At 38.2% G+C, this 16,239-nt stretch overlaps 1 pseudogene; it reads left to right on the top strand.

Moving 5' to 3' along the window:
• Positions 1–15,444, top strand: part of LOC116483127 (putative coiled-coil domain-containing protein 144C) — a 34,448-nt pseudogene extending 19,004 nt beyond the window's left edge.
• Positions 15,445–16,239: the final 795 nt, after the last annotated feature.

Here is a 16,239-nt window from a genome sequence, read left to right as displayed (position 1 = left end):
TTCAGGGATTCAACTTCTTCCTGGTTTAGTCTTGGGAAGGTGTATGTGTCCAGTAATTTATCCATTTCTTCTAGATTTTCTAGTTTTTTTGCATAGAGGTGTTTATAGTATTCTCTGATGGTAGTTTGTATTTCTGTGGGATCGGTGGTGATATCCCCTTTTTAATTTTTTATTGCGTCTATTTGATTTTTCTCTCTTTTCTTCTTTATTAGTCTTGCTAGCGGTCTATCAATTTTGTTGATCTTTTCAAAAAACCAGCTCCTGGGGTCATTGATTTTTTTGAAGGGTTTTTTGTGTCTCTATCTCCTTCAGTTCTGCTCTGATCTTAGTTATTTCTTGCTTCCTGCTAACTTTTGAATTTGTTCTTGCTTCTCTAGTTCTTTTAATTGTGATGTTAGGGTGTTGATTTTAGATACTTCCTGCTTTCTCTTGTGGGCATTTAGTGCTATAAATTTCCCTCTACACACTGCTTTACATGTGTCCCAGAGATTCTGGTATGTTGTGTCTTTGTTCTTACTGGTTTCAAAGAACATCTTTATTTTGGCCTTCATTCTGTTATTTACCCGGTAGTCATTCAGGAGCAAGTTGTTCAGTTTCCATGTAGCTGTGTGGTTTTGAGTGAGTTTCTTAATCCTAAGTTCTAATTTGATTGCACTGTGGTCTGTTATAATTTCTGTTCTTTTATATTTGCTGAGGAGTACTTTACTTCTAACTATGTGGTCAATTTTGGAATAAGTGCGATGTGGTGCTGAGAAGAATGTATATTCTGTTGATTTGGGGTGGAAAGTTCTGTAGATGTCTATTAGGTCCACTTGGTGCAAAGCCGAGTTCAATTCCTGGATATCCTTGTTAACTTTCTGTCTTGTTGATCTGTCTAATGTTGACACTAGTGTGTTAAAGTCTCCCATTATTATTTGTGGGAGTCTCAGTCTCTTTGTAGGTCTCTAAGGACTTGCTTTATGAATCTGGGTGCTCCTGTATTGGGTATATATATATATTTAGGATAGTTAGCTCTTCTTGTTGAATTGATCCCTTTAGCATTATGTAATGGCCTTCTTTGTCTCTTCTGATCTTTGTTGATTTAAAGTCTGTTTTATCAGAGACTAGGATTGCAACTCCTGCTCTTTTTTGTTTTCCATTTGCTTGGTAGATCTTCCTCCATCCCTTTATTTTGAGCCGATGTGTGTCTCTGCTCATGAGATGGGTCTCCTGAATACAGCACACTGATGGGTCTTGACTCTTTATCCAATTTGCCAGTCTGTGTCTTTTAATTGGAGCATTTAGCCTATTTACATTTAAGGTTAATATTGTTATGTATGAATGTGATCCTGTCATCATGATGTTAGCTGGTTATTTTGCTTGTTAGTTGATGCAGTTTCTTCCTAGGCTTGATGGTCTCTACAATTTGGTATGTTTTTGCAGTGGCTGGTACTGGTTATTTCTTTCCATGTTTAGTGCTTCCTTCAGGAGCTCTTGTAAGGCAGGCCTGGTGATGGCAAAATCTCTCAGCATTTGCTTGTCTGTAAAGGATTTTATGTCTCTTTCACTTATGAAGCTTAGTTTGGCTGGATATGAAATTCTGGGTTGAAAATTCTTTAAGAATGTTGAATATTGGCCCCCACTCTCTTCTGGCTTGTAGAGTTTCTGCCGAGAGATCAGCTGTTAGTCTGATGGGCTTCCCTTTGTGGGTAACATGACCTTTCTCTCTGGCTGCCCTTAACATTTTTTCCTTCATTTCAACATTGGTGAATCTAACAATTATGTGTCTTGGAGTTGCTCTTCTTGAGGAGTATCTTTGTTGTGTTCTCTGTGTTTCCTGAATTTGAGTGTTGGCCTGCCTTGCTAGGTTGGGGAAGTTCTCCTGGATAATATCCTGCAGAGTGTTTTCCAACTTGGTTCCATTCTCCCTGTCACTTTCAGGTACACTGATGAAACGCAGATTTGGTCTTTTCACATAGTCCCGTATTTCTTGGGGCTTTGTTCATTTATTTTTACTCTTTTTTCTCTAAACTTCTCTTCTCGCTTTATTTCTTTAGTTGATCTTCAACCGCTGATACCCTTTCTTCCACTTAATGGAATCGGCTACTGAAGCTTATGCATGTGTCATGTAGTTCTCGTGCCATGGTTTTCAGCTCCATCAGGTTATTTAAGGTCTTCTCTACACTGTTTATTCTAGTTAGCCATTCGTGTAATCTTTTTTCAAGATATGTAGCTTCCTTGCGATGGGTTCAAACATCCTCCTTTAGCTCAGAGAAGTTTGTTATTACTGACCTTCTGAAGGCTACTTCTGTCAGCTTGTCAAAGTCGTTCTCCGTCTAGCTTTGTTGCGTTGCTGGCGATGAGCTGTGATCCCTTGGAGGAGAAGAGGCCCTTTGATTTTTAGTATTTGCAGCTTTTCTGCTCTGGTTTCTCCTTATCTTTGTGGTTCTGTCTACTTTTGTTCTTTGATGATAGTGATGTACAGATGGGGTTTTGGTGTGGATGTCCTTTCTGTTAGTTTTCCTTCTAACAGTCAGGACCCTCAGCTGCAGGTTTGTTGGAGTTTGCTGGAGGTCCACTCCAGATCCTGTTTGCCTGGCTATCACCAGTGGAGGCTGCAGAACAGCAAATATTGCAGAATGGCAAATATTGCTGCCTGATCCTTCCTCTGGATGTTTCATGTCAGAGGGGCACCCACCTGTATGAGGTGTCAGTTGGCCTCTACTGGGAGATATCTCCCAGTTAGGCTACTCAGGGGTCAGGGACCCACTTGAGTAGGCAGTCTGTCCATTCTCAGATCTCAAACTCCATGCTGGGAGAACCACTGCTCTCTTTAAAGCTGTCAGAAGTTTCTGCTGCTTTTTATTCAGCTATTCCCTGCCCCTAGAGGTGGAGTCTACAGAGGCAGGCAGGCTTCCCTGAGCTGTGGTGGGCTCCACCCAGTTCAAGCTTCCTGCCACTTTGTTTACCGACTCCAGCCTCATTAATGGTGGACACACCTCCCCCAGCCTCACTGCCACCTTGTAGATGGATCTCAGACTGCTGTGCTAGCAGTGAGCGAGGCTCTATGGGCGTAGGACCCTCCTAGCCCGGCATAGGATATAATCTCCTGGTGTGCCGTTTGCTAAGACCATTGGAAAAGCGCAGTATTAGGGTGGGAGTGTCCTGATTTTCCGCGTACTGTCTGTCATGGCTTCCATTGGCTAGGAAAGGGAATTCCCCGACCCCTTGTGCTTCCCAGGTGAGGCGATGCCCCACCCTGCTTCGGCTCACACTCCATGGGCTGCACCCACTGTCTGACAAGCCCCAGTGAGCCCCAGTGACATGAACACAGTACCTCAGTTGGAAATGCAGAAATCATCCGTCTTCCTCATCACTCACCCTGGAAGCTATAGACTGGAGCTATTCCTATTTGGCCATCTTAGAACCTCCCCAGATTCTTATCTATAATGACTTAGTATTGTAATCATACATACTTTTCATTCTTATTAACAGTGAAAAAGCTCTCAACTCTTTTTTACTGACTTACACTTAGTTAACTATGAAATATATAGAATATACTTCTTTGGCCAGGCATGTTGGCTCATGTCTGTAGTCCCAGCACTTTGGGAGCCCGAGGCAGGCAGATTGCCGGAGTGCAGGAGTTTGAGAGCAGCCTGGGCAACATGACATAACCCTGCCCGTATAAAAAATACAAAACCTTGCCAGGCATGGTGGCTCATGCCTGCATTTCCAAGTACTTGGGGCTGAGGCAGGAGAATTGCTTAAGCCTGGGAGGTCGAGACTGCAGTGACTTGTGATCACACCATGGCACTCCAGCAGAGGTGAAAGAATAAGACCCTATCTTAAAATAATAATAATAATAATATAATTCTTTTTCTTTTCAGCTGCTACTAAATGTGAACTGGATCTTATATAGCTTCTCCTCTAGAATCTACACACAAGGAAAATCTGAATCAAGATCCAGTGTTGGAAGCATCAAAAGAATATGCACAGATTTTAAGCAGAAAATACATGGTCTGAAAGATAAGGCAGTTTTATTTCTGGGCTTTTCACATGATATTTTGTTTCCCATTGAGTATATGATGTGAACATTTTTACTAAAGGGAAATATTCTGTATTATACATGTCTGATGAAAATTTATATAGTATTTTAAATAATGTTTCTTGACCTCTTCAGCTAACTTTTAAGTGGATTTTGCAAATGAAAACCAGTATTATTGAGTTTTACATACTCGAACTCCTCAAATGTTAACTGTTTAAACAGCCAAATAATGAAGTTGCCATTAATAATTTAGTGGAATCAACTGATGGCTTGTTTGTATTTTATAATTTTTATCTTTATATATAGTGATAGATTTAAGTTTAGATAGACATCATTTTGGTATACTGGTACTGTGGTCATTGTCAATGTTTGGATATAATTGTTATAGTGCAATCAAACTTATATAATTTTAATTTTAAGCACTGATTTATATAGCTCTTTCCTTGTGGAAAAATAAGGTTTGCCTAAGGCTTTTCACTTTTTCTTTTTTTTTTTCTTTTTGAGACAGAGTCTTGCTCTGTCGCCCAGACTGGAGTGCAGTGATGTGATCTTGGCTCACTGCAAGCTCCGCCTCCTGTGTTCACGCCATTCTCCCGCCTCAGCCTCCGAGTAGTTGGGACTACAGGCACCTGCCACCGCACCCAGCTAATTTTTTGTATTTTTAGTAGAGACGGGGTTTCACCATGTTAGCCAGGATGGTCTCGATCTCTTGACGTCGTGATCCGCCCGCCTTGGCCTCCCAAAGTGCTGGGATACAGGCGTGAGCCACCGTGCCCGGCCTCACTTTTTCTATTTATTGTTTCATTTCTTTATTTGATTAACTTTTGGGAAATAGTCTTAAAATTGGAGAAAATTTCCACATTTTAGGAAAAATAACTTTCCCCCTTTGGGCCATTTGGGAGTAAATTGCTGACATTATGCCATCACATCTGATGTCTTTAGTGGGTATTCCCACAAGTCAGGACATTTTATATAACTACTTCATAATCAGAAAGTTAACATCAATAGATTTGATCATCTAATTCTCAGTTTCTTTTCAAGTTTTCTTAATTGTCTATGATGTTCTTTGTAGCAAAAGGATCCCATTCAGGTCCATGAATTTCATTTAGTTGTCATGACTCTTTCAGTCTGGAACAGTTTCTCAGTTTTTCTTTGACCTTTATGACCTCAAATCTTTTGAAGAGTAAAGTCCAATAATACAGAATGTTGCTCCATTGGATTTCTTTGAATTTTTTTATGATAAGATTTAGATGATAACTTTTTTTGGTAAGCATATCACAGAAGTCATCCCATGATCTTCTTACTGCATTCTATCAGGTGACCTGCAATTATTATTATTTTTTATTTCCATCTTTTATTTTAAGTTCCGGGGTACATGTGCAGGATGTGCAGGTTTGTTACATAGGTAAATATGTGCCATGGTGGTTTGCTGCACAGATCATCCTATCACCTAGGTATTAATAATAGCCCAGTATCCATTAGCTGTTCTTCATGATGCTCTCCCTTCTCTCACCCACCACTCTCCCCCATGCCCCTGTGTGTGTTGTTCCCTGCCATGTGTTCATGTGTTCTCATTATTCGGCTCCCACTTATAAGTGAGAGCATGCAGTATTTCATTGTCTATTTCTGCATTGGTTTGCTGAGGATAATGTTCTGCAGCTCCATCCATGTCCCTGCAAAGGACATGTCTCATTCCTTTTCATGGCTGCATAGTATTCCATGGTGTGTATGTACCACATTTTCTTTATCGAGTCTATAATTGATGGGCATTTAGGTTGATTCCTTGTCTTTGCTATTGTGAATAGTGCTGCAATGAACATACGTGTGCATGTATCTTTATACTAGAATTACTTATATTCCTTTGGGTATATACCAAGTAATGGGATTGCTGGGTTAAATGGTATTTCAGGTTCTAGGTCTTTAAGGAATCACCACACTGTCTTCCACACTGGTTGAACTAATTTACACTCCCACCAACAGTGTAAAAGCATTCCTGTTTCTCCATAATCTTGCCAGCATCTTTTTATTTTTTTGAATTATAGCCATTCTGACTGTTGTGAGATGGTGTCTCATTGTGGTTTTAATTTGCATTTCTCTGATGATCAGTGATGTTGAGATTTTTCTGTTTGTTGGCTGCATGTATGCCTTCTTTTGAGAAGTGTCTGTTTGTGTCCTTTGACCACTTTCTAATGGGGTTGAGTTTTTTTTCTTGTAAATTTAATTTCCTTGTAGATGCTGGATATTAGACCTTTGTCAGATGGATAGAGTGCAAAAATTTTCTCCCATTCTGTAGGTTGTCTGTTTACTCTGTTGATAGGTTCTTATGCTGTGCAGAAGCTCTTTAGTTTAATTAGATCCCATTTGTCAATTTTGGCTTTTGTTGCAATTGCTTTTGGCATCTTCATCATGAAATCTTTGCCCTTGCCTGTGTCCTGAATGGCATTGCCTAGGTTTTCTTCCAGGATTTTTATAGTTTTGGGTTGTAGATTTAAGTCTGTAATCCATCTTGAGTTAACTTTTGTATATGGTTTAAGGAAGGGGTCCAGTTTCAATTTTCTGCATATGGCTAACCAGTTCTCCCATCACCATTTATTGCTTGCTTTCGTCAGGTTTGTCAAAGAGTCAAGGATCATGTGGTTGCAGGTGTATGGTCTTATTTCTGGGTTCTCTATTCTGTTCCATTGGTCTATGTGTCAGTTCTTGTACCAGCATCATGCTGTTTTGGTTACTGTAGTCTTGTAGTATAGTTTGAAGCTGGGTAGCATGATGCCTTTAGCTTTGTTCTTCTTGCTTAGGATTGTCTTGGCTATTTGGGCTTATTTTTGGTTCCATATGAATTTTAAAATAGCTTTTTCTAGGTCTGTGAAGAATGTCAATATTAGTTTAATGGGCTTAGCATTTAATTTACAAATTGCCTTGGGCAGTATGGTCATTTTCACGATATTGATCCTTTCTGTCTGCAAGCTATGTTTTTCCACTTGTTTGTGTCATCTCTGATTTCTTTGAATAATGGTTTGTAGTTATCCTTGAAAAGGTCCTTCACTTTTCTTGTTAGCTGTATTCCTAGGTATTATACTCTTCTTGTGGCAATTGTGAATGGGAGTTAATTCATGATTTTGCTCTCATCTTGCCTGTTGTTGGTGTATAGGAATGCTAGTGACTTTCGCAGATTGCTTTTTTATCCTGAGACTTCGCTGAAGTTGCTTATCAGCTTAAAAAGTTTTTGAGCTGAGATGATGGAGTTTTCTAAATATAGGATCATGTCATCTGCAAACAAAGATAGTTTGACTTCCTGTCTTCCTATTTGAATAGCTTTTCTTCTTTCTCTTACCTGATTGTCCTGGTGAGAATTTCTAATATTATGTTGAATAGGAGTGGTGAGAGAGGGCATCTTTGTCTTGTGTCAGTTTTCAAGGGGAATGCTTTCAGGTTTTCAGGTATTCAGGCAACAAATAGCATGATGAATAGAACAGTACCTCACATCTCAATGCTAATGTTGAACATAAATGCCCTAAATGCTCCACTTAAAAGATATAGAATGGCATAATGGGTAAAAATTCACCAGCCAAGTTGCTGCTGTCTTCAGGAGACTCACCCAACACATAAGGACTCATATAAACTTAAGGCAAAGGGGTGGAAAATGATACTTCATCCAAATGGACACCAAAAGTGAGCAGGCGTAGCTATTTTTATATCAGACAAAACAGACTTTAAGGCAACAGCAGTTTAAAAAGACAAAGAGGGACATTATATAATGATAAAAGGACTAGTTCAACAGGAAAATATCACAGTCCTAAATATACATGCACCTAACACTGGAGATCCCAAATTTATAAAACAATTACTACTAGACCTAAGAAATGAGGTAGTTGGCAACACAACAATAGTGGGTTGTTAACACTCCACTGGCAGCACTAGACAGATCACCAAGACAGAAAGTCAACAAAGAGACAGTGGACTTAAACTATACCCTAGAACAAATTGACTTAACAGATATTTACAGAACATTCTACCCAACAAGCATAGAATATACATTGCGTTCATCAGAACATGGAACATTCTCCAAAATAGACTGTATGATAGGGCACAAAACAAGTCTCAGTAAATTTAAAAAAATAAAAATTATATCAAGTACTCTCTCAGACCACAGTGGAATAAAATTGGAAATTAACTCCAAAAGGAACACTCAAAACATGCAAATACATGGTAATTAAATAACCTACTCCTGAATGATTGTTGGGTCAACAATGAAATTGAGGGAAATTTAAAAATTCTTTGAACTAAATGATAATAGTGACACAACCTATCAAAAACTGTGATACAGCAAAAGTGGAGCTAAGAGGAAAATTCATAGCATTAAATGCCTACATCAGAAAGTCTGAAAGAGCACGAATAAACAATCTAAGGTCACACCTCACAGAACTGGAGAAACTAGAACAATCCAAATCCAAACCCAGCAGAAGAAAAGAAATAACAAATATCAGAACAGAACTAAATGAAATTGAAACAAAAAAATGCAACAGATAAATGAAACAAAGAGCTGGTTCTTTGAAAAGATAAATAAAATTGATAAGCATTAGCAGGGTTAACCAAGAAAAGAAGAGAGAAGATCTGAATAAGCTCGATTAGAAATGAAATGGGAGATATTACCACTGATACCACAGAAATACAAAAGATTATTCAAGACTACTATGAACATCTTCATGTCCATAAACTAGAAAACCTAGAGGAGATGGATAAATTCCTGGAAATATACAACCCTCCTAGATTAAATTAGGAAGATACGGAAACTCTGAACAGACCAATAACAAGCAGCAAGATTGAAAATGGTAATTTAAAAATTGCCAACCAAAAAAAGTCCAGGACCAGATGGATTCACACCTGAATTCTATCAGACATTCAAAGAACTGGTACCCATTCTATTGACACTATTTCACAGGATACAGAAAGAGGGAATCTTCCCTAAGTCGTTATATGAAACCAGAATCACCATGATATGGTTTGGCTCTGTGTCCCTACCCAAATCTCATCTTTTAGCTCCCTTAATTCCCACATGTTGTGAGAAGGACCCAGTAGGAGATGACCAAATCATGAGGGTGAGTCTTTCCCATGCTGTTCTTGTGACAGTGAATGAGTGTCACGAGATCTGATGGTTTTAAAAACAGGACTTTCTCTACACAAGCTCTTTCTTTTTGCCTGCTGCCATCCACATAGAATGTGACTTGCTCTTCCTTGACTCCACCATGACTTTGAGGCCTCCCCAGATATGTGGAACTGTAAGTCAAATAAACCTCCTTCTTTTGTAAATTGCCCAGTCCCAGGTATGTCTTTATCAGCAGTGTGAAAATGGACTAATACACACCCTAATACCGAAACAGACTAACAGACACCCTAATACCAAAAACAAGGAAGGACATAATGAGAAAAGAAAGCTACAGACCAATATCCCTGATGAACAGAGATGCAGTAATCATCAAAAAAATACCAGCTAGCTGAATCCAACAACATATCAAAAAGATAATCCACCATGATCAAGTGGGTTTCATACCAGGGATGCAGGAATGGTTTAACATCTACAAGTCAATAAATGCGATACACTACATAAACAATTAAAATCAAAAGTCAGATGATCATCTCAATAGATGCAGAAAAAGCACTTTAGAAAATCCAGCATCCCTATTTGATTAAGACCCTCAGCAAAATCAGCATAGAAGGGACATACATTAAGGTAATAAAAGCCATCTGTGACAAACCCACAGCTAACATTATACTCAACAGGAAAAAGTTGAAAGCATTCCTCCTGAAAACTGGAAGAAGACAAGAATGCGCATTTTCTCCACTTCTATTCAACATAGTACTGGAAGTTCTAGCCAGAGCAATCAGACAAGAGAAAGAAATCAGGGGCATCCAAAGTGGTAAAGAAGAAGTCTGCCTATTTTTGTTTCCTAATGATATGATTATTGTATACCTAGAAAACCCTAAAGACTCATCCAAAAGGCTTCTAGAACTGGTAAATGAATTCAGCAAAGTTTCAGGATACAAAGTTACACACAAATCTACACAAGTGTACACAAATCAGTAGCTGTGCTATACACCTTCAGCAAACAAGCTAAGAATCAAATCAAGAACTCAACCCTTTTTACAATAGCTACAAATAATAATAATAATAATAATAATAAAAAAATACTTAGGAATATTCCTAACCAAGGAGGTGAAAGATCTCTGCATAGAAAACTACAAAACACTACTGAAAGAAATCACAGATGACACAAACAAATGGCAGCACATCCCATGCTCATGGATGGGTAGAATCAATATTGTGAAAATGACCATACGGCCAAAAGCAATCTACAAATTTAATCTAATTCCTATCAAAATACCACCATCATTCTTTACAAAACTATGAAAAACAATCCCAAAATTCATATGGAACCAAAAAAGAGCCCACATAGCCAAAGGAAGACTAAGCAAAAAGAATAAATCTGGCAGCATCACATTACCTAACTTCAAACTATTCTGTAAGGTTATAGTCACTAAAACAGCATGAAACTGGTATAAAAATAGGCACATAGACCAATGGAACAGAATAGAGAACCCAGAAATAAAGCCAAATACTTAAAACCAACTGATCTTCAACAAAGCAAACAACATGAAGTGAGGAAAGGACACCCTATTCAACAAATGGTGCTGGGATAATTGGCTAGCCACATTTAGGAGAATGAAACTGGATCCTCACCTCTCACCTTATACAAAAATCAACTCTAGATCAAGGACTTAAATATAAGACCTGAAGCTTTAAAAATTCTAGAACATAATGTTGGAAAAACCCTTGTAGACATTGACTTAGACAAAGACTTCATGACCAAGAACCTCAAAGCAAATGCAACAAAAACAAAAGATAAATAGATGGGACTTAACTAAAAAGCTTTTGCACAGCAAAAAAAATAATAATAATAATAATTAGCAGAGTTAACAGACAACCCACAGAGTGGGAGAAAATCTTCACAACCTACACATCCAACAAAGGACTAATATTCAGAATCTACAAAGAACTCAAATCAGTAAGAAAAAAAAAATCCCATAAAAAAGTGGGCTAAGGACACGAATAGACAATTCTCAAAAGAAAATATACAAATAGCGAACAAGCATATGGAAAAATGCTCAACATCACTAATGATCAGGGAAATGAAAATCAAAACCACAATGCAATACCACCTTATTCCTGTAAGAATGGCCATATTAAAAAAAAAACATAATAGATGTTGTCATGGTTGTGGTGAAAAGGAAACACTTTCATAGTGTTGATGCTAATGTAAACTAATACAACCAGTATGGAAAACAGTGTGGAGATTGCTTAAAGAACTAACAGTAGATCTACCATTTGATCCAGCAACCCCATTCCTCAGTATCTACCCAGAGGAAAAGAAGTCATTATACAAAAAAGATACTTGCACATGCATGTTTATAGCAGCAAAATTCATAATTGTGAAAATACGGAACCAGCCCAAATGCCCATCAGTCAATGAGTGGATAAAGAAAATGTCATATGTACACACACACCCCATGGAATACTACTCAGCCATAAAAAGGAGCAACCTGGATGGAATTGGAGACCATTCTTCTAATTGCAGCAACCTGTATGGAATTGGAGACCATTCTTCTAATCGCAGTAACATGGATGGAATTGGAGACCATTCTTCTAATTGCAGCAATGTGGATGGAATTGGAGACCATTCTTCTAAGTGAAGTAACTCAGGAATGGAAAACCAAACATTGTGTGTTCTCTCTTACACGTGAGAACTAAGCTATAGAATGTAAAGGCATAAGTATGATACAGTGGACTTTGGGGACTTGGGGGAAAGCGTGGGAAGGGGATGAGAAATAAAAGACTACACATTGGGTACAGTGTACACTGCTTGGGTGATGGGTGCACCAAAATCTCAAAAATCACCACTAAAGAACTTATTTATGGAACCAAACACCACCTGTTACTTAAAAACCTATTGAAATAAAAAGTAAATTTAAAAAAACACCTCCTGGATTCATTGATTTTTTTTAAGGTTTTTTTGTGTCTCTATTTCAGTTCAGCTGTGATCTTGGTTGTCTTATCTTCTGCTAGCTTGGAAGTTTGTTTGCTCTTGGTTCTCTAGTCCTTTTAGTTGTGATACGTTGTTGTTAACTTGAGATCTATCTTTTTGGTGTGGGCATTTGGTGCTTTAGATTTTCCTCTTAACACTGTTTTAACTGAGTCCTAGAGATTCTGGTATGTTGTCTCTTTGTTCTAATTAGTTTTAAAGCACTTCTTGATTTCTGCCATAATTTTATTATTTACCCCAAAGTCATTCAGGAGCAGGTTGTTCAGTTTCCATATAGTTGTGTGGTTTTGAGTGAATTTCTTAATATTGAGTTCTGATTGCCCTGTTGTCTGAGAGACTCTTTGTTATGATTTCAGTTATTTTCCATTTGCTGAGGAGTGTTTTTCTTCTGAATTTATGATTAGTTTTAGAGTGTCATGTGGTTATGGAAGAATGTATATTCTCTGTTTTTTTGTTGGAGAGTTCTGTAGATATCTATCATGTCCACTTGATCCACAGTCAAGTTCAGGTCCTGAATATCTTTGTTAATTTTCTGTCTCCATGATGTGTATAATATTTTCATTGTGGTGTTAAAGTTTCCCACTTTTATTGTGTGGGAGTCTAAGTCTCTTTGAAGGTCTCCAATAACTTGCTTTTATGAACCTGGGTGCTCTTGTATTGGGTGCATATATATTTAGGATACTTAGCTCTTCTGTTTGTATCAAACCGTTTACCAATAGGTCATGCTCTTCTTTGTCTTTTTTGATCTTTGTTAGCTTAAAGTCTGTTTTGTTAGAAACTAGGATTGCAAGCTCTGTTTTTTTTCTGCTTTCTGTTTGCTTGGTAAATTTTCCTCCATCCCTTTATTTTTAGCCCATGTGTTTCTTTGTGTTTAAGATGGGTCTCTTGAAATACAGCATACTGATGGGTCTTGGTTCTTTATCTAGTTTGCCATTCTGTTTCTTTCCACTGGAGCCTTTAACCCATTTACATTTAAGGTTAGTAGTAGTATATGTGGATTTGATCTTGTCATCATGATGTTAACTGGTTATTTTGCAGACTTGTTTATGTGGTTGCTTCATAGTGTCACTGTTCTTTGTTCTTTAGTGTGTTTTTCTGGTGCCTGGTAATGGTTTTTCCTTTTCATATTTACTGCTTCCTGCAGGAGTTCTTGCAAGACAGGTCTGGTAGTAATGAATTCCCTCAGTATATGCTTGTCTGAAAAGGATCTTCTTTATCCTTTGCTTATGAAGCTTAGTTTGGCCAGATGTGAAATTCTGGGTTGGAAATTCTTTAAGAATGTTGAATATTGGTTCCCAGTATCTTCTGACATGCAGGGTTTCCATTGAGAGGTCTGCTATTCATCTGATGGGGTTCCCTTTGTAGGTGACCTGGCCTTTCTGTCTGACTGCCCTTAACATTTTTTCTTTCATTTAGACTTTGGAGAATCTGATGATTATGTGCCTTGGGGATGATCTCCTTGTGGAGTATCTTACTGGGGTTCTCTGGATTTCTTGAATTTAAATGTTGGCCTATCTTGCTAGGTTGGGGAAGTTAGTTCTCTTGGATGATATGCTGAAGTATGTTTTCCAATTTGGTTCCATTCTCCCTGTCTCTTTCAGGTACCCCAATCCATCATAGATTTGGTCTCTTTATGTAATCCCATATTTTTTGATGGTTTCATTCCTTTTCATTCTTTTATCTCTATTCTTGTCTGCCTGTCTTATTTCAGAAAGATCATCTTCAAGCTCTGAGATTCTTTTCTTTGCTTGGCCTATTCTGCCGTTAATAATTGTGATTTCATTGTGAAGTTCTTGTAGTGTGTTTTTCACTCTAACAGGTAAGTTATGTTTTTCTCTAGACTGGCTGTTTTGGCTGTCCACTCCTGTATTATCATGATTCTTAGCTTCTTTGCATTGGGTTACAAGATGCTCCGTTAGGTCATTGAAGTCCATTGTTATTCACATTCTGAAGTCTTCTTCTGCCATTTCAGCCATCTCAGTCTCAACTCAGTTCTGAGCTGTTGCAGGGGCACTCTGGCTTTTTGAGTCTTCAGGGTTTGGGGGTTATTTCTCATCTCTGTGGGTCTATCTTAACCTTTGACCTTGAGGATGGGGTTTTTGTGGCTTTTTAAATTGTTATTGTTGTTATTTCCTGTTTGTTTTTCCTTTAATAGTCTGGCCACTCTTCTGCAGGGCTGCTGCAGTTTGCTGGGGGTTCGCTCTATACCCTGGTTGCCTCGGTTTTTCCCATAGCTGGAAGTATCATCAGTGAAGTCTGTGAAACAGCAAAGATGGCTGCCTGCCACTTCCTCTGGAAGCTCCAGCCCAGTGGGGTACTGACCTATTGCTGGCTCAAACGTGCCTGTAGGAGGTGGCTGGAGACCCCTGTTGGGAGGTCTCACCCAGTCAAGAGGAATGGGATAAGGGACCTGCTTAAAGAATGATTCTGGCTGCTTTTTGGTAGACCAGCCGTGCTGTGTTGGGGATCCCTTCAGCTCCCGTTCAGTTTTGGCTACCAAAGGCCCACAGGCTGAACTGACTGAGAAGCCTGAAAGGTGTAAGTGGCAGCCTGCCCCACCCCTCAGGCACTCAGTCCCAGGGAGAAATTAGAGCTCTGTTAGCCCCATAGGACATGAGTGACCTACAATTTTGATTTGCCTTCTTGCTGGTGATGTTGGCATTGATCACTAACAGTGGTGTCTGCTAGCTTTCTCCTCTGTAATGTTACTTTTTCACCTTGTAATTAATTAGTATTAATATTTTGTGGGGAGATAATCTGAGACTATGTAAATATCTCTGTTCTTCATCAAACTCAATTTATTCGTATACTTGATTCAATATAAACTTGTGGTTTATTTCATTTAATAGGTTATAATTTGTCAATATTTTTTACAATTTTTGTCCTTTTAGAATTGTTTTATTTTGACAATTTTAGACTTATAGGAAAATAGTAAGAAAACTACAAAACTTTCTTGGATACTATTCCCTAAATGTGAACATTTTACTGTATTTGCTTTATGCTTTCTCCCTCTTCTATAGAGAAATAGTAAGAAAATTACAAAACTTCTTGGATACTGTTCCCCAAATGTGAACATTTTACTTTGTTTTATCCTTTCTCCCTCCTCTTCTCTTTCTAGATAAATATAAATGTAGGTGCATAATATAGACTTTTTCTGAATGGTTTATAAGTTGCCAGAATGATGCCTCTTTATTTCTAAATAATTTTGTGTGTATCTCCTAAAAATAAGGTATTATCTTACATAATTATAGTATAGCTATCAAAATCAGGATATTAAAAATGGTTTACCATTAATATCTCATCTATAAACCTTATTTTACTTTTTCCAGTTGTCTCAATAGTATTCTTTATAGCCAAATAATTTAAGATGGAGGATTTTATAATCCATGATGTTGAGTTTTGTAATTCATGATGTTGAGAGTTTTCAGTGTTTTTATGTTGATTCTTTCTCATCTCTGTGGACCTGTCTACCTTCGATCTTTGAGGTTGCTGACCTCTGGAGGGGGTTGATCTGTGTCAAGTTGTCCTGTCTTTTTAGTCTCTTTTAGTCTAGGATGATTCCTGAGTCTTTCCTTGATTTTCATGACATTTATATGTTTGAAGAGTATGGGTCAGTTTTTTGTAGATTTTCTCTCAGTTTGGTTTCATAGGATGTTTCTTCATGATTCAGTTCAGGTTATGCCATTCAGGCAGGAAGGTCACACAAGTGAGGCTGAGTCCTTCCCAGCGCAGCATATCTGGAGGCATATGCTGTTACTTGGCTCCATTACTGGCCAGTGTTGACTTTGGTTGAGAATCTGCCAGGTATGTCCATGGTAAAGTGACTATCTACCCTTTGTATTTCACCAGTGTCTTATGTGGACATAGTTTGAGGGTCTGTAAGTATCTGGTTACTCCTTAACATCTCACCCACTAGATTTAGCATTTCATGGATGATTCTTGGTTGGGTCAATTATTATTATGGTGGTTGCCAAATCATGATTGTCTTAATCTTTCATTCCTTCTACATGGATAAGTAAAACAAAACAAAACCAACCAACAAATAGGGGAGAAAGGAAAATTTGTTGTTTTATTGTTCAGGTTCCCTCAGCTTTGACCAGTGGTAGCCATTTCAAGCTG

This window comes from Hylobates moloch, unplaced genomic scaffold (genome assembly GCF_009828535.3).
Source record: "Hylobates moloch isolate HMO894 unplaced genomic scaffold, HMol_V3 SCAFFOLD_15, whole genome shotgun sequence".
Taxonomy (NCBI): domain Eukaryota; kingdom Metazoa; phylum Chordata; class Mammalia; order Primates; family Hylobatidae; genus Hylobates; species Hylobates moloch.
The sequence above is the reverse complement of the archived record's forward strand: the minus strand, read 5'-3'. Positions and strand labels throughout refer to the sequence as shown.